Source organism: Centruroides sculpturatus, unplaced genomic scaffold (genome assembly GCF_000671375.1).
Source record: "Centruroides sculpturatus isolate CEXI.00-Female unplaced genomic scaffold, Cexi_2.0 scaffold759, whole genome shotgun sequence".
NCBI classification, from domain to species: Eukaryota; Metazoa; Arthropoda; class Arachnida; order Scorpiones; family Buthidae; genus Centruroides; species Centruroides sculpturatus.
The window spans coordinates 270,216-278,991 of NW_019385017.1; the positions used below are offsets into that span (position 1 = coordinate 270,216).

General features: G+C 25.4%; 1 long non-coding RNA gene across 1 annotated transcript in view; it reads right to left on the minus strand.

Annotated features, from left to right (window-relative positions):
* LOC111633487 overlaps positions 1–7,455 on the minus strand; it is a 59,036-nt gene extending 51,581 nt beyond the window's left edge. The window contains exon 1 of the long non-coding RNA XR_002758063.1: positions 7,247–7,455. This is a non-coding gene — a long non-coding RNA (uncharacterized LOC111633487). The remainder of the gene's footprint in view (positions 1–7,246) is intronic.
* Between the last annotated feature and the right edge of the window lie 1,321 nt (positions 7,456–8,776).

Consider the following 8,776-nt stretch of genomic DNA (forward strand, 5'->3'; position numbering starts at 1 on the left):
TATTAGACTTACGGTACCTAATTTACATACTGTGCAGACGATAATAAACTCAACTTACTAGCCTAAAATCTCCGTAGCGTGTTGCCAGGCGGCAGAAAGCATATATATAATTATAATAAAGTTACAATAAATTAAGTTAATATATAATTATATATACAGTAGCTAATTTATATATAATTAATATATAATTATATGTACAGTACCTAATTTATATATAATTTATATATAATACTAAACAGACGATAGCAAACTCAATTTAGCCGCTCCGTAGCGTGGCGCAGGGTCGGAGGTAAGTAGTTCGGCTGCTCATCCACTATTGGTCCAGACTCTATCAATCTTGTCGCGAAACGACGTTATAGGAGGTACTTTATACAAAAGTTTCTACAATTTTTTCGCTACGTTATAGGAATTGTCGTTATAGGAACGTACGTTATAGGGGGGTCGACTGTATGTTCATTTTCTCAAGTATCAAATATTGATTCACAATAATATTTCAGATAAATAAAAATAAATCTTACTCTTACTTTAAAATGTTTTAAAAATAATTTATTTAATATTAATATTAAATAAAAAAATAATATTAACCCATAACATTAAAAATTTCTATCATATTCATGTTGACAATGTACAAGTAATTATCTGAGTTTTAGGTATTATCAACCACAGTAAATAATTTGATGGGTAATCTTGTTTAGTGGATAATTTCAGAAATTTTAACATTAAATTTTAATATCTCAATACCTTAGCATTGTACTAATTATTAAATCCAAATCCATTGTTTTGCAATTATTCATTCAATCACACTCTCAACAAATATGTTAATGCAATGACAGTTCATTTAATGCTTCATTTAAGAGGTTGTATGCATGTTCAATATTGTAATTCTACAGGTTAGAATGCGCAAGTCAAAAAAAACATCTAATTAGAAATAATTCCTTTATGGACTACTTTATGGACAAACATTACAACTTTTATAATCAATGGAGTAATAATTTATTCTTAGATGCATTTATTAGATTTATCAAAAATGACATACTTCATTAATAAATGAAAGATATGAAAGAATGCAGCTGAAACTGGAAGAATGAGAAGCCACAAAAGAGAGAAACAATTTAAAGAATAGACAAAATACATCATTCATTACAAAAGAAGAAAACAAACAGATGGATATTTTTCAGTAATTTTTGAATGAGATGTGGACAACCTTCCTCATTCACAGTGGTAATACTGATTGTATCATTTATATTACAAACTTTCTACTACAGCTGAAATTTCTTATTTAATATATAAAAATTATTGGTATTTTTTATAAATATCAAATTAATGACCATTCTAATTAATATCAATTCTACTGTTATCTAATATAAACAAATGAATCATTATAAAAAATTGTTTTTGAAAAATTATGTTACATGAATATAAAATGCTATACTATGTTAATACTAAATATATTTTGAATATACAATAATATTTTAAAGCATTTTTGTTTTTAATTTAATCAAAAACATAGTATATAACAGAAAATTAGCCAAAATAAATATGCGCTAATAATTATCTTTTTATTTAAAAATGTCATAATTGATATTTAGTAAAATATGCAATGTTTTATTGAAGCAATTTTTTCATAATTATCATTTCCCTACAGCAAGAAAGCTTAACTTTCACATTCTTAGATGCAGCAAAAAAATTAACTGCATTCATGTGAAGTGGTATGCAAAATAGAATGCATAGAAATTTCCATTTTGAACAAATAGTATTACTTATAATGGTAAATAATGCTGTTTGTGCAATAATGTGAAATAACTCAATGAAGAAAAATTTCAGTTTTAATTATATCCGACTCACCAAATAAACCATATCCAGTTCATAAGCCAGCAGAAAAATTCTTTCTACGAATTTCAGTTTATAGCATCGCTTAAAAGTGGAATGGGGCACTGTTTTATCAGACTACAAAAAAAGGACAAATTGATGCACTGAACTTGCAAAATCTTTCAAATTGTAAAACTAGTTGTCATTTAAACAGAAATGAGAAAGTTATAAAAAATTATTTTAATGCTCCTAAGTATAATGGCTTATGTGTTAGTTCTGGAAAACCACCATAAACTCTTGGTGAATGCTCAACTCATCAAATTATTAGAACTGTATTAAATTTCAGCAAAACAGCTAGAGAAATAAAAAAATGTCTTAAAGTTATGACTCATCATGCTATTAAGAATTACAAACACATTGTACTGTACATAAAAAGTTCAACATATTCCTTTTTTTTTAATTAAAAAAAAAGCATCAGGAGTTGAGGTTGCAATTTGTCATAGACTGACAAATGAAAAAAAGTCATTTCTCAGACAAAAAATTTAATGTTGATAGTCTAGATGGATATACATATTTTTTTCATGGTCTCTGGAAAAAAAAGCCAATTTTATCAAAAAAGTAACAAGATGGTAGTTCAGTCATGGTTTGGAGTGCAATAGGATACAGTACAAATTGCAATTTAAAATTTTTAAAAGACAATATAATGTTCAAAGTTATTTGCACATATTGAAAACAACTGTTTTTCCATATTTTGGGAAAATTGTGGCAAGAAACAAGCAGTTTTCCAGCATGACAATGCTACTGTTAATACAGTTTGAGTAGTAAAGTAGCAGTTGAAGAAGGAAAGAAGTAAGGAAATGGCCTGTCCTCTTGCCAGATTTAAATCCCATAGAATGTTTGGATGTTGCTTACAAATGCTGTTTACAACAGTCAACCTGAATTTAGCACAATAACCAAACTTCTAACTAAATCATAAATTCTTGGAAAACTTGCTTCATCAAAAAATACAAGACTTAATTCTTGACATGCCAAAGACTTATTAAAGTGAAAAAATCAAGATAAACCAACAAAATATTAGAACTTTCAAACCAAAAAACTATTCCTGTGGCTGATTTTATGTTGTACTCATTTTGATAAATTTTTGTTGTCATTTGATATACAATTTGTAAGATAAGAATGTTTTAATTGATGAAAATAATTTCCTTTTTTCATTTTAAAATTATATTGTGCAGAATTCTTTTTGTTTTTTTTTTTGTTTGTTTTTGAACCTGTCATAATTTTTTGCCAAATACTGTATATTTAAAAAAATATTTTAAAATAAATACAATTAACAAAACAAAAATTCAAATACTATTTTTAAATTTATCAAATAATTTATTATATATAAATCTATGTTAATTTATGATATTTATTTTAATAAAAATAACATCAAAAACTTTTTATTGGCAATAATTGTTATTTCACTTTACTATATTTTTAATATCTACTACCTTCAGCTACTATATTGCTGAATACCTAACTTACTTAATTGAAAAATAGAACTTTTTAATACAAATTAAACAATGAAAGAACAACATTCAATCCTAACAATTGCATTTATTATATCTAAAAAACAAATAATTTTAAATCAGATATTTTAATTCAACATCTAATTATTTTGCAACAAACTTGAAAAATTATAAATGTTTGTTGATTATAGAATTACTGTTGTGTAGCAAAACTAAAAGTAAAACTTTTATTTGAAAAATAAAAACTATACATATTTAAGATAACAAACTGAAAGAATAATAAATTTAGTTAAATGGAACAGAAAGGTATATCAAATTTCTTAAATATTCTGAAATGCTTCATATGTACATTTAAATTTAAAAAGAAAAAATTTCTAAGTTCTTTTTGTTCTATTAATCAAATTTAACAATTCCTTAAGTTTATTTTGAAAATGTACAATTTTTTATTTAAATGATGTAGTAGAAATATGAAAAAAGAAAATAAAAATGATACTTTTGCATTTACAATAACATAACATCACAATTTGTAAAGCCTTTATTTACTAACATATCTAAAATATAGCAACACCATTTCTTTTATTTGTTTCAACATTTAAAAATATATGAATAAGAAAAGATTAATTAATCTTTGAAACATTTCGTCTATTTTGAAAAATTTCAAATGTAATCTTACTTTAGAGCAGTGTTTCTCAACGGGCGATATCATCCCCATGTGGGCGTTTTTCCATGTTGAGGGGGCGATTAGTAACAATTTATATTTTAGGGGTGAAAAACAATTTTCTGGGCAATATAGAAAAACATTATATTAAGAATAATTAGATATTTTATTCGTTATATCGTACAATAATTAAACAAATAACATTATATCAGTCACAAGTCTATTTGATGCAGTACGAATTTGGCGTTAGTCTTGGTCCTCGGCATCAGAATTTTGAAGTGAAGGGGTGATACTACCTAACGGTTTTATTGCAGGGGACGACGATTCGTTAGAGGTTGAGAAACACTGCTTTAGAGCTATTTATACATAACTTTCTTATACAATACTTGAAGATCTAAACATGTGTAAATTTACAGTACAGTTTTTAAAATTTTTAAATATGTAAGCTTAAAAAATTATTTATTTATTTACAAAATTTAATTTTATATTCATGTTATTGTCATTGTTATTTAAAACATAAGTAAGTAACTCAACCAATCTATTTGTATACAAATATAAGATTCCATAAAATATATATACTTATCAATTCTGTTAATAATTATTAACTATTCTATTTTTCTAAAATACAGTAAGACTCCACTTAACGCTGATTTGATATAATGCGGTCTGCGCAAAGCCTAAAAAAAAACAAAAAGCTCAAAATTTATGCCAATTTAAATTATCACGGCATTTCATTGATTTGTATATAATACGATTATTCCCAAGTATGAACCAATCAGAAAAAGATGGTAAAAAGGTGTACTTTCTTTAAATCTATGTTTGTTTGGTGCAATTTTAGAAAAAATATATATCATTGTGGATGCCATAGGCAATATCAGCTTTGCTTGGCAAGAATTAACTGATAAATGCACGAACAAAGTGTGGAAGAAGTTATGACTAAAGGTGTCCAATGATTCTCAACAAAAAGAGCTTATTGCTGTATTGTTAGGTTGACCAAATTGTCAACCTAATCGATACAGCAAGACTAAGAGATGTACATGAGCAGGATATTGAGGAATTACTGCAGGTTTCTGGTGAGAGCCTTACCAACAATGACCTTCAAAAACTGGCAGAACAAGGAATTTGTGTAGAACTGGAAAATAGAGATTCTAAAAATGAAGAACCCAAAAAATTTCTCTACAGGTTTCCTTAGTAAAAAACTTTTACTAAGAGATAGGGTAACAATAACCAAAATCGTTAATCAAATTGTAGTGAATGATCCAGATTATGAAAGGAGTGCAAAAGCAAAATGAGGCATTTTGGATGCCATCTTCTGCTACTGACATTTGCTTAAGGAAAGAAAAAAAGCGACAAATGAAACTTCACAACTTTATTGCAAAACAACAAGAATTTCAGAAAAGTCAGGGCCTTTGTCACAAAAAATGAGCTTTATATTTTTGTGTGCATATGTCTATGTGTTATTTAACATATATGATTATACAAATTAATATAAAAATAACTTAAAATTAAAGTAAAATTTGTTCCCCTTTCCCTATTTACTCTATGTTAAAATGACCTCATTTAGCGCTTGGTCGTCTAGGAACACATTCCCTGCATTAAGCAGGGTCTTACTGTATATAATTATATTATATTATTAAATGGTAATCATAAAAAAATAGTTTTTTATAATTCATTTTTTTGGTATGTGTACACACAGAGTAAATGTGTAATATATTGTAATATATACAATTTACAAATATAACATTTTGTAAAAACAAACTTAAAAGTGAAATACTTGTAGAATTCTTTTTATAATTCTAATCTTGTAACATATAGAACAAACTCCAAACTTTTCTCTGATAAAACCCAAAATTTATTTATTAGAGCCCAATAAAGCAGAATTTTGGATTTTTATCTAATCTTATAAATATCTGTATTTACGTTTCACATTTTTCTTTCTTCTAGCACCTTCTTTAATGTAACGTTTTCGGCTATTTTAAATGGGCTTCTTCAGGTTAAATAGAAATAGCACATCAGTTATAAAATAAATCAGAACATAAATTTAAAATAGCCAAAAACATTAGTTACATTAAAGAAATTGCTAGAAAAAAGAAAGGTGTTGTGAAACTTATTACACAAAGTTCTAGTTTACTGCACATAGAATCTGTATTTATATTTTTATAATAGTTAAATACATTTAAAACTAATTAATTAAAATAAGTTTATTTTATACTTAAAAATAAGATAATTACAAACTTAATTTTTAATAAATTGATTTTCTATCCGGATTTCAATATTCATTCTACAATAAATCTAATTATTAATGACAAAGCTTATAATCTAATGAGCAAAGTCATATTGAGAAGGCAAAAAATACACAAACTCATTTCTTAAAATTATTATTATTAATTCATATAATTTTAATAACTTATATATCTAGTAATTAATAAATATTTTAATATTCTCACAAACATTCATATTAGTAGATGTAATAAGATTTCCAAGTAAAAACAGCTAAATGTACAAATTTATATATTTCATTTTATAACCAATATATTATTTCCACAATAAAATGAAAAATATAAATTATATGTGATAGCTATCATATATAAAACAAACACATAGCATATATTTTTGTTTCATAATGGATGTTTATATACAGTATATAAATATATGTATTACTTTAAATTTATATTATTTACATGAAAACAAAATCACATTTAATTTCTAATTACATTTATTATAATGTAAATAAAGTAACGAATAGAATTTACTTACAAATACCAAAGGAAAGTGGCTAGAAATCTCAAGATGTTCACGATTAATTCTTTTCTAACCCAAACATAAAATTTATTATTAGAGATGGGAAAATCCCAATCGAAGACTTTTCTTATTTCTTTTGAAAACTTCGAGTGTAATAACCGACGTTCAGTTTCCGACATAAACACGATTCACAGTTATCATTTCCATTTCGAGTTTAATTATTTCTACACGTTTTCTTAATCCGTGTATCAATGTCAATCATACAACAACAAATTCTGTGAATATATTTATATTATAAACGTTAACTCAACATTTAAAAAGATTAAGTACTTGCTTTAAACATTAACTAAACGTAATGCGATTCCTACGTGATTAAAGTTACTATTTTAATTTTAAAAAATAAATTTAAAAAACAAAAAAGAAATGATAAAAATGCAAAAATTTCCCCGCGAAACTATTACCCTAGCAACCAAACAAACAACCTAGGCCTAACTTTAGGGTTAAAAATGAGAATATATCGAGTTCTTACCTCAACTATTATCATTTTAGACGATTTTCTAATAACATCGTTATATGTAGATTGTAATACTGTAACAAAAAGATTTCCAACACATTTATTTTCTTATTTACAACCTGTATTATCGATCTTCCGTCGTACATAAACCTCTTCCACCGTCTCCATTGGAAACTCTCGCTCTCGCCCAAAGGTTACACCCTCAAGCACGGCGGGGCTCCAGATGGCGCTACGAGTTTCTGTGCTAATGTAACCGGAAATAAACAATAAAGAAATGTTTAGATAACCTTTCGTAATTCCATTCAACTAGGATATCCGTAATATTATTAATTACAATACGATTATCTTATTTTTTTTTATATTAAGAAATTTCTTTCAATTATATATCGTGTATATAATCTAGATTAAAATTATAAAATGTTGTACATTCAATTTTATTTAGTAAATTTTTAAAATAATTTTTTACATGTATAATGTTTATACTGACGGATTTCATTAAGATTTGATTTTCCTCTGTATGAAATTCGATTTCAAAATAATTGAATTCGCAAATTACTAAAAGTTACAAAAAAAACAACTTATTATATACATTTAAAATAGGAATAAATCAGTTAATAAGGAAGTTAATAAGGAAAAAATAATAAATATATCAATTATGTAGACTAAATGAGATGTTCATATCTATATAGTTTAGCCTTATAAGTTATATAATCGGATTTTGGACTTACTCAATTAATATACTACATGTGATTAAATGTAAATGCTTTTAATTCGTATTAAAAACCAAAGTAACAATAATTAATAATTATATAGCCTAAAATATTTAAATTTGTTTCCTGTTCGGTGAATATTCTATCCTTCTCCAAAATCAAATTTTTTAAAATAATAATAATAATAAATTTAAATGAGTAAAATCAATTTTGTCTTTTTCTTTTGTCTATTAGAAGAAAACTTTTCCACAATAATTTTTTTAGCAGGGCCATGCACACGGGCAAGATTTGGAATTTGGATTTTATTTAATTTCTTCCATTTGGTAAAAATTAAATAAAATGAAGCAGAATATTGTATATTGTAACTTGTATCTATTCAGTTGCTTCTAAGTCTACTGTATTGTGTTACTATATATGCCTATGCTGTAAAAATTAATAAACTATGAACAAATATATTGAAAATATATATATATAAACTATATTAATATTTTTATGCATGTGGTATTGTTTTCTGTAAGATTTAAAGAATAAATGATAAGTTATGGTACATCCCGATAGATCTTACGCTAAAAACCAAGCATTTGTTTGTAGAATTTTTAAAAGCATGAGATTTAAAAAAAATCATTTATTCTTTAAATCTTACAGAAGACAATACCACATGCATAAAAATATTAATATAGTTTATATATATATATTTTCAATATATTTGTTTTAACTGCAAAAACTATTATATTACATATTACAGTATACTGTATATTGTACACGCGATGTTATAGTCGTAGACTCATCAGAAAGTATATGAAATTATAGTCTACGATTTTGTTTTCAACGTTTA